The sequence below is a fragment of the Cantharellus anzutake genome, assembly GCF_015039405.1.
Source record: "Cantharellus anzutake strain C23 chromosome Unknown EI90scaffold_170, whole genome shotgun sequence".
Taxonomy (NCBI): Eukaryota; Fungi; Basidiomycota; class Agaricomycetes; order Cantharellales; family Hydnaceae; genus Cantharellus; species Cantharellus anzutake.
In genome coordinates, this window is record NW_024067120.1 from 80,259 (window position 1) to 93,017 (window position 12,759).

The 12,759-nt window shown below is 47.8% G+C and overlaps 1 non-coding gene and 1 pseudogene across 2 annotated transcripts; one reads left to right on the forward strand and one right to left on the reverse strand.

Moving 5' to 3' along the window:
• The first annotated feature begins 266 nt into the window (after positions 1-266).
• EI90DRAFT_t288 lies at positions 267-339 on the forward strand. The gene has a single exon. It is a non-coding gene; the product is annotated as a tRNA-OTHER (tRNA).
• Positions 340-7,480: 7,141 nt separating this feature from the next.
• EI90DRAFT_t289 lies at positions 7,481-7,545 on the reverse strand (annotated as a pseudogene). Its single transcript has one exon. The product of its transcript is annotated as a tRNA-OTHER (tRNA).
• Between the last annotated feature and the right edge of the window lie 5,214 nt (positions 7,546-12,759).

Sequence of the window (12,759 nt, forward strand, 5' to 3'; positions counted from 1 at the left end):
GGAGTTCCAGGAGCCCAGAGCAGAGGTCGGGATTGTATGCATATGACAGAAGCTTTTCCTTTTGTCCTTTGCACATGGACATAGGCCTGGCACCCAAAACACAAAAATGGGATACAGTGTTGTAGTTATTTCTCTTATTTTCTATTCAATCTATGCTCCATATAGCATCATGTGACTCCAGAGTCACTCTTTACTGTTCTTACTTGTGTAATAACATTAAAGTCAACTCAGACTGAGGTGTCCTGCTGAGATACAATATGGCTACTGGCCATATGGTGTAGTGGTTAACACCTCCAAATATATGTTGGATGGTCCTAGGTTTGAATCCTGGTGTGGCCTCTTTTTCAGACTACAATACAAGGCTCATCCTTCCCTCTCCAAATGGACAACCAGTCATCTATCAAAGTCATCAAAATCCCAGAACACCATGGGAGAATGAAGCACATAGAGACAAAATACTATTGGATTAGAGACCAGGTTGACTTAGGGAGGTTGGAGATTAAATGGGTGGCTTCCAAGGGGAATTCTGCTGACATCTTTACTAAGGCTCTGCCTAGAGACCTTCACCAATACCAATGCTCTGTATTAGGGCTCAGAAAGCAGGAGCTGGATTGAGGGGGGGTGTTGTAACTATTTTACTTGTTCTTTTCTTCAATCTGCACTCTGCTTAGTGTCATGTGACTTCTGAGTCGCTCTTTACTGTTCTTACTTGTGTAATAACACTAAAGTACAACTCAGACTGAGGGATCTGCTGAGATACAATAAGATGACATTGTCTTTGGCCTCTCTCCAGCTCCATGGGCTGGTTGTGTTGTAGTTTAAGGTGTCTCTTCTCATTCAATCTTCACTCTGTATATAGTCATGTGACTTTGAGGTTGACTTTATCCTTTCTACTTATTGTATCAGAGGCTAAAGTCTATCTCAGACTGCCCCAGGGGTGCTAACCTGAGTTACTACAGGTTGGGTCTTCAATGAAGTGGTCCTCTGCTTTGTCTTTGTTGACAACCTGAGGGTCATCGTTTTCTTGCTGAGCTTCATCATCAGCTTCAGCATTGATGAATTCAGGATCTGCCTCTGTGGGCTCCTCCCCTAGTCCCAGGGCAAACACCTTGGCCCTGTTTGGGTGGTTTGGGCACTCAAATGAGTACCCTATCTTTGCCACACTTGTAGCATAGAGGATTACCCTTCACATCTTTTGAAGGGTGTCAAATTGAAGAGTTATTACCAGAACTCATGGAGTTCCAGTTAACATTCATGAATGAGGTGCTTGTTGCACCTTTGTTTGTTGAAACCACCACTGGTTTCTTTGTCACCATTCCCTTCTTAACATATGAAGGGGTAGTTTGAATGTTGCTGTGAGTGGTGGCACTAGTTGAATCTTTATTCATTGCTCCCTTTTGTCATGTTGTCAGGGGATGACTCCCAGGTCCCCATGACCCTCCCCTATGGTCCACAGCCTCTGGTGTAACCAGCCCTATCCAGGGCACAACTACTGTGGGTAAGGAGATGAGAAGGAAGTTAACTTCTCATCTTCCCACAGTGGCCAGCATATCAGGAAAACTTCCAGGAATATCCAGAAGTCACATGAAGGCAGGATCCGGGGCCAGATCATGTGGCACACGGAGCATGTGGCGCAGGAATGTGTGCGGGAAGTGTAGCGGGTCTGGACATGGGTCTGGGTCCAGGCTAGTCAGGGTGTGTGCCCTGACACATGTCCATCTCCCACCACCACCTTCCATCACCTCCAGCCATCCTGTGCTCTGCCGTCCTCAACCTCAGAGCCCCCAAATCCCATAATCTCCTCTGACTCCCCTGATGGTCATCGCCCCCCCCATTTCAATATATTACTGACACTGAAAGAGGGCTCACAGCTCTCTATGCCAACCAAGCTCATGGGGGACAAACCTCTACTTTCTCTCTAAACTTTGCTTGACTCAATCCTTAACTCCACAGTGGGTTCTCTGGGATTTCTGCAAGGTCCAGGCTCAGTGTCCACTACTCACTTGTTGTGAGCTAGATAATTGCCCTTATTCCTACTGTTGGAATTCCACACACTCTCACCAACTCTAGTGTGTCCTAGCACCTTACAGAAATTGGGGGAGGGGAGAACTTCTATTCCAGAATCTGGTATGTACAGGATATAAGGAATAATTATTTTTAGAAATAATAGATGAGGAATATTGGTGCCATATGGCACCTGGGTACCTTATTAGGTGAAATAATAAAAAAGGGTAACAGTAACAATAAAAGAATATTGATCAATAACTGAAATGATGGTAAAATTGAAAATATATGAAAATAAGCGATATCTCAATGGATTTACAGAATTAAGAGCTTAAATTGGAAATGAAGCTGGAGCTAACTCTCATGCAGGCGATAAACATTTTTACCAATTTATTAGACGCTGTGGGAACAAGTGAGGCTGGAATTCTGGGTTGCTGCTTGAGATTCCCATGCCCACACATACTCTGACCTGCCATGCCTCCAGTGCAGAACTCTGTCAATTCTCCACTGTTTGGGATGTTCTTGATATCATCGGAATCATAAGAATTAGCACCATTTTTAGATACCAAATTCGTGCTGTGTTGTTGCATGAATGAAAGTGGTTTTATAGTCATAGAAGCAGGTATCCGAGCTGGTTCTGCACATGGGCAATTATCCTGCCTACAATGCCTCCCTAAGTATGGAACCCTGAAGGCCTCTGGACAGCTCTGATGTCTGCAAGCACACCCCCACCTCCACTGGGCCATTTAGTTGCCTACCCTGCAAGTCCACCTTTGGACCACACCCTCCATTCCACTTCTGGGTTATAATACATTAACCCTGTAACCCAAGTTGCTGGTAGTATTCAGTTGACTAACCCTTGGCCATGTTAGGTCAGCTCCACCCAGCCCCTGCCATTTATGGGCCCACCACCTAGACTCCCATTGTATCTATATATACGCTATAACGGGGATTTGCTGGTGTACCATAAACAACCCAAATCCCGCAATTCTACCACCCTTAGCCAATGTTCCCTCCCACATATTTCTTATTTTTCCAGATTTCTCTGATTCCATTTCCAGTCACTAGAGCCTGATGTTCCCTCTTCTTATTGTTCTTTCCTTATTTGTCATTTTCGGACTCTTCCATGATACCCAGCTGTATAGTTAGCTAGACAGTGAGGAGTAGCAGAATCCACTCCCAGTTAATGAACCTGTGCATGTGTCCACTCCAACCCTCCCCCTCTCTTCTGTCTCAAGTGTAGTTAGATAGACCCATTACAACGCTACTTTTAGATACCAGACACCTTAGTGAAAAATCAACTAGAGTTATTCTCCCTTTCCAGAAGACTCCCAGTCCATAAATTAGGGCACCAACATGTTACTGGGCCCAGCGCTCATGGCTGAGTCGCTGAGGCTGCAGCCCTCCAAACACTGAGTCATTCTCATTCATCTTGAATCCAGTCTTTGACACCATTGTGACACTTGTCTATTTTCATTTCAATCTTCACTCTATAGATAGTCATGTGACTTTGGAGTCGGCTTTATCCTTTCTACTTATTGTATCTAGGCTAAAGTCTACTCCAGACTGCCCCAGGACTGCTCACCTGAGTTACTACAAATAGTGCCTTGTTAGATGGGTCTACTGTGGTTCATACTGCATTGAGGTCCACTCCCTCATCTCCTGAACTGTGGCATCATCACTTTTGCCATATTGGGTGAAATTGACTCAAACAACTCATCTCTGGTTCACTGGTAAAGGACTTGGACATTGGAAAATCTTCTCTCTCCTCCCCTCTCCCAGATATCTATTGTAGCTCAGCTATAGCCGCTCTGAGTCGGACTTTAGTGTTAATACACCTAGTAGTAACAGTAAAGGATGACTCCGCAGTCATGTGACGTGAAATAGAGCGCAGATTGAAAGGAAACCAAGTGAAATAACCACAACAATATCTGTGAGCACTGCTTGGCTGGCAAGCAACATCACTTCCCATTCCCCAAGTTGCCTCTAATCGACACAGTAGGCCCTTAGAACTTGTCCACTCTGATGTCCATGGCCCTGTGTCAGTCCAAACTGTTGTGGTTATTTCTCTTCATTTTCTATTCAATCTATGCTCTACTTAGTGTCATGTGACTTCCAAGTCGCTCTTTACTGTTCTTACTTCTGTAATAACATTAAAGTCGACTCAGACTGTGCTATCTGCTGAGTTATAATAGTTCGAGACCAATTCCATGCCTGCAGGTACTGTAAGGGTGAAAGGTACTATAAGGAATCCCCACACGACTTTGCAATGCACAAGCTGTGACTCTTGTGCATCTTGTATCCACTCACTGACGTTCCTGGTCCTGAGGTCCTGAGGGGTGAAGCCCAAAGACTTTTAGAGGACATCCCGAAAGGATGGTGGGCCCACCTCAACATTGATCAGGTTGACATGGCTGAAGAACTCTTACAGTTGACCAAACTTAAGCATGATGAGTTAGTAGCCAGCGACAAGTTCAGTATTGATGCTTTGGCCAACTGAGTTGCCCAGATTAATTTGGAGAGGAATAAACATGGAGGTCATGTTGAGACCAGAAGCGCTGCCGTTGCATCTGGGAGCTACACCTATCCTACAAGCAACTTCAAGTTGTGGAAGAAACCACCCAGGCCTTGTTGACACTGTGGAAGTACATACCACTGGGACAATGACTGTCCCCCCAGAAGGGCTGATCAGACCAGGAATGACTGTAAGGAGCATGGTTGTTACAGGAATGGGTTCCGGGGAACCCAACCTGAGCCGTTCGACTCACTAATGGAGGTGGCTGCGTAGCCATCGGAGGGAGAGCGGAATAGGATGAGTGTACGGAAGTACAACTTGTGGGTTGGCCAACGGTAACTTGGCGCTCCTGGGAGCGTACCGGTAGCGAGTATGATGAGGGCTCCTTGAGGGAGCCACCTGGCTGTCTGCTAACGGGGACTTGGCGCTCCTGGGAGCGTGCCGGTAGCGGGTGTGCTGGGAGTGTTTGGCTAACGGTGACTTGGCACTCAATGGAGCGTGCCGGTAGTGAGGGATACTGGGACTCCCAAAGGAAGTCACCCAGATGGTGGCTATCGGTGACTTGGCGCTCATGGGAGCGTACCGGTAGCGGGAGTTGTTGGGGAAAGCGGGTTGGTGGACCAGTGCACGGTAGTGGGTGACCGTGGGAAGTGGGACCCGCGGGTGCGTGGCCAGGCATCCTGGAGCTGCCTGGACCATATCCCTCTCCTAAGGAGGTGGGATAGGCTACAGTTCCTGATAGGGAACTTCTGGTTGGATGGGAGTGATTGCTCAACCACCCGGTGGACTGGTGGGAGCGGGCAGCAGGAGGTTGGGCGTGGGAATGCCCTCCTCGTTGCGGTTTTGTCATGGAGAGGATGAATAGGGAGGTGGACATGGTTCCAAGGTTACAGGTTGAGTTTACAGTGGTGGCACAATGGTGAGGATGTTACAATTGCGGTACAAGGTTTTTGGGTTATGTATTCGATAATGATAAAACAATTCTGGCAACTGCCTTACATGTCATATGACTCGTAACTATCTAATATAAATATTACAATGGTCAAGGGAAATCCCTTGAAACTCAACAAATCCCCCAGCCAGCACCAAAACCCAGTGGGAAAGCTTGGCATGGGGTTTGACAGCGAAATAAGGTGATGGAATCCCAAAGTCTGCTTGCCTATAGTCACGGACCATAAGATTCTAGATCCGTTTCTATAACAATGGTAGCTTGTCCAAACTGGAAGGCACCTACTGATGGGCTTATACTGCCTCAGTAGAGGGTCAGGAAGCAGAATTTTCAGTGGCCTACACAGAGTTCTGTACCTTGTCCAAGTCTGAATCGTCAGATGTACCTGACATAGATAATGCTGAAGACTCTTCCTTTTCCTACACTGCAGCATGTGCATGGAGTGAGATCCCACCAGACAAGAGACTCATTGGGGCTGCTGTCATCCTGGGCAAGATATATGAAGCTCATCAGATATTTGAACGACCCCCAGGTCAGCAATCCTTAGGATCTGATGCTTGTTGAATACATTGTCATATCAATGCAATAGATGGGATAGAAATAGAGGCATTGGCCAACTCTGGGGCAGCCTGTATGTTAATATTGGCCAACTTATATGACCATATTAAGGGGGAGGGCACCCATATAAGGCAAGGATTGAAGCTGAATCTGGTTCAGCTAACAGGGAAGGCCAAGTGCCAAGGTTACATGACAATTGACTTATATCTGCCTTCACAATGAGGTCACGTCCTGCTGTGGGGCATGGAAGCTTACGTGCTCAAGGGGATGACAATTCCTTTGTTGATAGCCGAAGATGTGTAAACCGCATTCCAGCTGCATACCATGCATCCACCTGAAAGCCTAAGTGAGTGAACATCTCAGGCACAGGTTGACTAAAAGTTATGGAGGATGTCACCTTAGAACTGTACACAGTCCGCCTAGTGGGGGTCACCAGCAATTTTGACCACAATTCAGGAGTACGCCTGGTCAAAGGATGGAGGAAAGGATGGAAGCAGGGTGACTGTCTGCCACCTCCATGTCAGGGACTCGTCCGGGGTCGAGGGGGCCCAGGTGTAGCGTCTGGGACTGAGAGCCTGGCAGGGAGCAGATTGGGCATGCGTACTGACAGGCCTGATGCAGGACAGTGGTCCCTGGCCACTTAGACTGAAGTGGAAAGTTGTTATTATCATTAAAGGAGAGATATTGTACTACTTACCTGAAGTGGAAAGTTGAGAAGAAGGCTACTTCTTCGGTTCCCACTTCAGGTTCGTTTATATACATGTGGCTTGGATCACATGATGGGTGCCACGTCACCCTCGCACACAGCTGTAACCACCCGGGTATCTCTGTGGGAGATCCCGAGGGCATCCGGTGCAGGCATGCATGCTGGGCACAGTGGGAAGTCGCCCAAGGTGCCCGGGCCGGGTACATGGTGGGTGTGCTGCAGATGGGTCAATGGTACATTGATACAGAGAAAGTCGTCCATGTAGAATAAAGAGAGAATAAAGAAGAAGTAAGATAAGGAGAAACTGAGGAGGGAAGGATGAGGGGGAAAGAAGGGAAAGGGGGAGGAGGTAAGGAAGGGTGGACCAGTGGGGTACCGGGTCAGGTTGGGCCAGGTGGAGCCGGGTCAGGTGGGTGTGCCCTGACACTCCAACCATGCTTGTAGACACCACCTATCCCCTCAGACTGCCCTTGACCAACCTGAATCTGTACCTAATCAAAGGTCAGAGCAGGACAATGATGACATCCATGCCTAATCCCAGTGTTGATCTAGATTGTACTGAACAATTAAGCGAACCTCAGATCTGAGAATTCCAGAGTAAGGGGTTATTGATACAGGCTGTGGCAGCAGGAGGTCCATGAAATCGATGAAGCTTTGGTCGGACCAAAGACAGCAGAGACAATACCTGGGGATGAAGTCCTTCCTGAGTTCTTGGTGGATGTAATAGTATTGTAAACTCTGAAAAGGGTGGCCACACCAGGATTCGAACATCCAACATATATTTGGAGGTGATAACCACTACACCATATGGCCACAGCAGTTCTCTAGGAGATTGCATCAACCAATAGGAGGCAGGTCTATCGTACTGCAACAAATAGATGTGAATCCAGAGTTATTGCCCAAGGAGAAGGAACAGCTTCAGGCCATGGTGCGAAAGCACAAGAAGGCCTTCACTACAGCTGGGAACCTGGGATGATATGATGCCCACGTGCACATATCATTGAAGGAAGGTGTGAGACCCATCTCACTTCTGCCATACCATGTGTCAGGGCAATAGCCCCGAACCCCAAGCCATATGTAATCAAAGATACATATAGTCATGTGGGTAAGCGGTAACCTCTGGTGAACTGCTTACACACCACCGTAAAATACACACCATTGTATCACTTACGGCTCTGTGTGCTGAGCTACCCACTGAGACCTCACACCATGCTTCCCCCTTGAAGAGGGAGATCTTTTATAACTCAGCACTAGCCACTCTGAGTTGTCCTTTAGTGTTATTCCAAGTAGAAGTAACAGTTAAAGGACTCCTCCACAATCACATGATACAAATGGAGTGCAGATTGAATAAGAAATGAAGGAGAAATTGAAACAACTACACACAACAAGATCATCAATAAGCAGTGAGACACCTGGTTGGAGATGGGGGTGATCGAGCTGTCCCAGAGCCCTTGGGGTGCCCCAGTTATAATCATCAGCCAAAAAGGGAAGAATAGGCTCTGTGTGGACTGGCAAAAGCTGAATGAGGTCACTATCCTGGACAAGTTCCCCATCCCAAGACAGACAGATATCCTACAGGCCCTGTCCAGCTTCCAATACATGTCAACTTTTGATGCATTGTCAGGGTTTATGCAATTGGAGTTCAATCAAGAATTGAGAGATAAGATGGCTTTTCGTACTCATCACAGTTTGTTTCAATTCACAAGGATGCCCTTCAGGTGGCGAAATGGCCTGCCTGTGTTCCAAAGAGTCATGCAAGAAGTCCTAGCTCCTTTCCTGTGGCAATTCATCCTAGTATACATCGATGACATTGTGGTATACTCCACGTCCTTCACACAGCACTTGGCACATATAGATCAAGTCCTTGACGCTATAAAAAGGGCTAATCTCACACTTTTGCTGCCCAAGTGTCACTTAGGATACCAGAGCTTGTTACTACTGGGCCAAAAGGTTTCTTGCTTAGGACTCTCCACTCACAGGGAAAAGGTACAAGCCTTACTGGAGATTGAAGAACCCCAAAACAGGAAGGCACTGCATACCTTCCTTGGAATAGCAGTTTACTTCTCATCATCCATACCTCAATATTCACCCATTGCTAGACCCTGTCATGACCGACAAATCCCGGGGCTCCATCAGCGGCGAATCAATGCCGATAGGCGAATCTGCCAACCCGAAACCCATCCTAACCAGCCCCCAACCCCATGTCTGGCCCCCTGCCTTACTGCGTGAGACTTGGCCAATAATCAGAACCTAGACCCTGCCGGTATTCCAACCTTACCTCCAGTTCCTGAGCCCTTGGTGCTCCCGGCATTCAGTCATGCCTGCCTTGTCTCCACCTGAACCACACTCATCGCTTCCCACTATGTGGTCACAGCCATGCCCCGCTTCCGTGCATTCCGCACCCTCTGCCCACTCCGCACCCTCTGCCCATCTCTGCACCTTCTGGCCACTTCTGGTTGCCCTTGACACCTCTGGTCAGGTCAACACTCCCACTCCCCTCTGTACCTCTGTTGGCCTTCATGCTGTCCTTGTGTGACAGTGCTGGCAGATCAACCTCTGTTCGCGGACTTGTGTCGGCACCGCACTGACCCCGCTTATTTGCAGACTTGTATCGGCACCGCGCACTGACCTCCGCTTTTCCTCTGGCCATTTGTCACTTGGCAGCTTATCATTCATTCCTTGCCGAGTGCCATTTATTGTTTGCTTCCCTGCCAATATCGGCATTTGATCCCCTCTTTATTGGCACTAGGTTATTGATCTCATTCAGTTATTCATCAATAACCCTTGCCACTTATTGTTTATTGATCTGTTCCTCGTTTCCGGTTCCCGGGCTCTTGTCCTTATTTAGTTTGACAATCCCTGCTTATCTCCGCGCCGGACTGACCAGCCTTTCTATATTCCCTCTTGCCTATTTATGTATATACCTTGTAAATACTTTTGGGGTCCTGAGTCTGAAATCAACTAGAGTACCCCCCCCTGTCTGGTCTGAGTCTCTCCTTCTGCAAAGGGGGCTTCCCCCCTCTGAGTCCGTGCTCACGGAGTCCGCGCTCCTCCTACAGGTCCGCTCTGCCCGCAAGTCTTGTTTGAAGTCCGCTGTAAGTGTCAGTTTGTAAATATGGGATCTCCCCTAAATGTCAAGCTCAGGGCACAGCGCTCCACCTGAGTCGCTGAGGCTGCAATCCCACTCTGCTAACCTTGAACAGCGCTTCTGGACACGCCGCATATTTCCGCCCACATATCCACGTGTGTGCTCCAACAGACCTCTGCATCAACTCCAACCTCAACTCAGACAGAACCCAATCCATCTTCCATCCATCTTCTGACAGTTTGTCCGACTCCGACAATATCCCAGTCTCTGACAGACCCCTATTTGGCTTATTGAAGGATGGGGCACCCTGGATCTGGCATGAGCCATGCAAACAAGCCTTCTCATTGCTGAAGTATGCCTTGGCCATGGCTCCAGTCAGGGGACATCCCATGAAAGGGTTGGGTTACAGACTGTTGTAGTCTATCTACCTCTTGTTTCCTTTGTTTCTCTTTTATTTTTCCCTCTATATAGTCACATGACTGCAGAGTTGAACTTTAACTGTTACTACTTGTATATTAAGTTGTCATATCCATCCCCAGCCATTGACTTCCACTCCCTCCAATCCCTCTGGTCTACCTCCACTCCTTCTTCACTAACCTCAGAGCTCCCATATTCCACAATCACCTTGGTACCCTGTCAGGGCACACCTGCCTGACCCAGCTCCACCTGGCCCAACCTGACCCGGTACCCCGCCGGTCCACCCTTCCTTACCCCCTCCCCCTTTCCCTTCTTCCCCCTCATCCTCCCCTCCTCAGTTTCTCCTTATCTTACTTCTCCTTTATTCTCTCTTTATTCTACATGGACAACTTTCTCTGTATCAATGTACAACTGACCCATCTGCAGTGTGCCCACCACGTACCCGGCCCGGGCACCTCGGGCGACTTCCCACTGTGCCCAGCACGCGCGCCTGCACCGGATACCCTCGGGATCTCCCACGGAGACACCCGGGTGGTTACGGCTGTGTGCGAGGGTGACGTGGCATCCGTCATGTGATCCAAGCCGCATGTATATAAACGAACCTGAAGTGGGAACCGAAGAAGTAGCCTTCTTCTCAACTTTCCACTTCAGGTAAGTAGTACAATATTTCTCCTTTAATAATAATAACAACTTTCCACTTCAGTCTAAGTGGCCAGGGACCACTGTCCCACATCGGGCCTGTCAGTACGCACGCCCGATCCGCCCCCCGCCAGGCTCTCGGTCCCGGACGCTATATCCGGACCCCCTCGACCCCGGACGAGTCCCTGACATACCCCCTCTTTTCAATTTATTACCTACGCCTCCCTAAGTACGGAGCCCTGAAGGCTTCTGGACAGCTCCAACGTCTGCTAGCGCACTCCCACCTCTGCTGGGCAATACACTCGCTTGCCCTGCAAGCCCACCTTTGGGCCTATCCCTCCTTTCCATTTCTGGGTTATCGCCTACCATTCTGTTAACCTGTAACCCGACTTGTCGGTAATATTCAATCAGCTAATGTCTAACCCCATTAGCTCAGCTCCGCCATTTGTGGGCCTGCCCTTGTTGTAACTATATATATACTCAACTTATACATGGGTTACACCTCAGTAATAAAATCGACTAGAGTTACCCCCTTCAGTTCTGGTTGCCAGTTAGTAAGTTAGGGCATGGACCTTGTAGGTGGGATAATCGCCCATGCACAGACTCGGCTCAGATACTCGCTTCCACAACTATAAAACCCCTTTCATTCATGCAACAACTCGATACGAATTTGGTATCTAAAAATAGGGCTAATTCCTACAATCCCAAAGATACCAAAAACGTCCCAATCGGTGGAGAATTGACGGAGTTCTATGTTGGGCAAGTTAGGCACAGGCATGTGCAGGCGTGGGAATCTCAAGCAGCAACCCAGAATTCCAGCCTCACTCGTTCCCACGGCGTCTAATAAATTGGTAAAAATGCTCATTGGCTGTGTGAGAGTTATCTCCGGCTTCGTTTCCAATTTTGGCCTTTAATTCCGTAAATCCATTGAGATATCGCTTATTTTCTTATATTTTCATATTTTTGCATCATTTCAGTCATTGATCAATATTCTTTTATTGATACTGTTACCCTTTTTTATTATTTCGCCTAATAAGGTACCCAGGTGCCATATGGCACCAATATTTTCCATCTATTCTTTCTAAAAATAATTATTAGATATAATCCTGTACATACTGGATTTTGAAAAGAAGTTCTCCCCTCCCCCAATTTCTCTAAGGTGCTAGGACATGCTAGAGTTGGAGTGAGTGTGTGGAATCCAACAGTAGGAATAAGGGCAACTGTCTAGCCCACAACGAGTGGGTAGTAGATTAGTTGAGCCTGGACCTTGCAGAATCCCAGAGAACCCACCATGGAGTTAAGGATCGAGATAAGCAGAGTATAGTCAAGAAAGTAGGAGTTTAGGGAGTTTGGCCCCCACGAGCTTAGTTGGCATAGAGAGCTGTGAGCCCTCTTTCAACGTGTTACTTGGCACAGCACTCCTGGCATAAGTCGCTGAGGCCGAAGCCCTCCACCATGGAGACATTCCTTCGTCTCAACCTGGTCTCTGACATAAGTCTCACTTGTATTTAACTGTTACTACTTGTGTATTAACACTACAGTTCGACTCAGGAGTGCCTATAAGCTGAGCTGCTATACAGACTCTATACTGATGCATCTGACGTGGCCTTGGCAGGTATGTTACAGCAGATACAACCAATGGTTATCAAGGATCTCAAAGGGATGTGTGCCTATGAGAAGTTGAAACTTGCATATGATCGATGGGAGTGGGTCCCTGAGATGGTAAAGAAGCTGAATGCCAGGCAAGATGACCACCCCCTCCCTACACAGTGGGCGCCAGTTTTCGAAGAATCTACTGTCCAGGTGAAAAGAGTCATTGTGTATTGGAGTCAAACATGCAAGGGCCCCAAGATGCAATACTCGGCAACTGAGAGAGAAGCCTT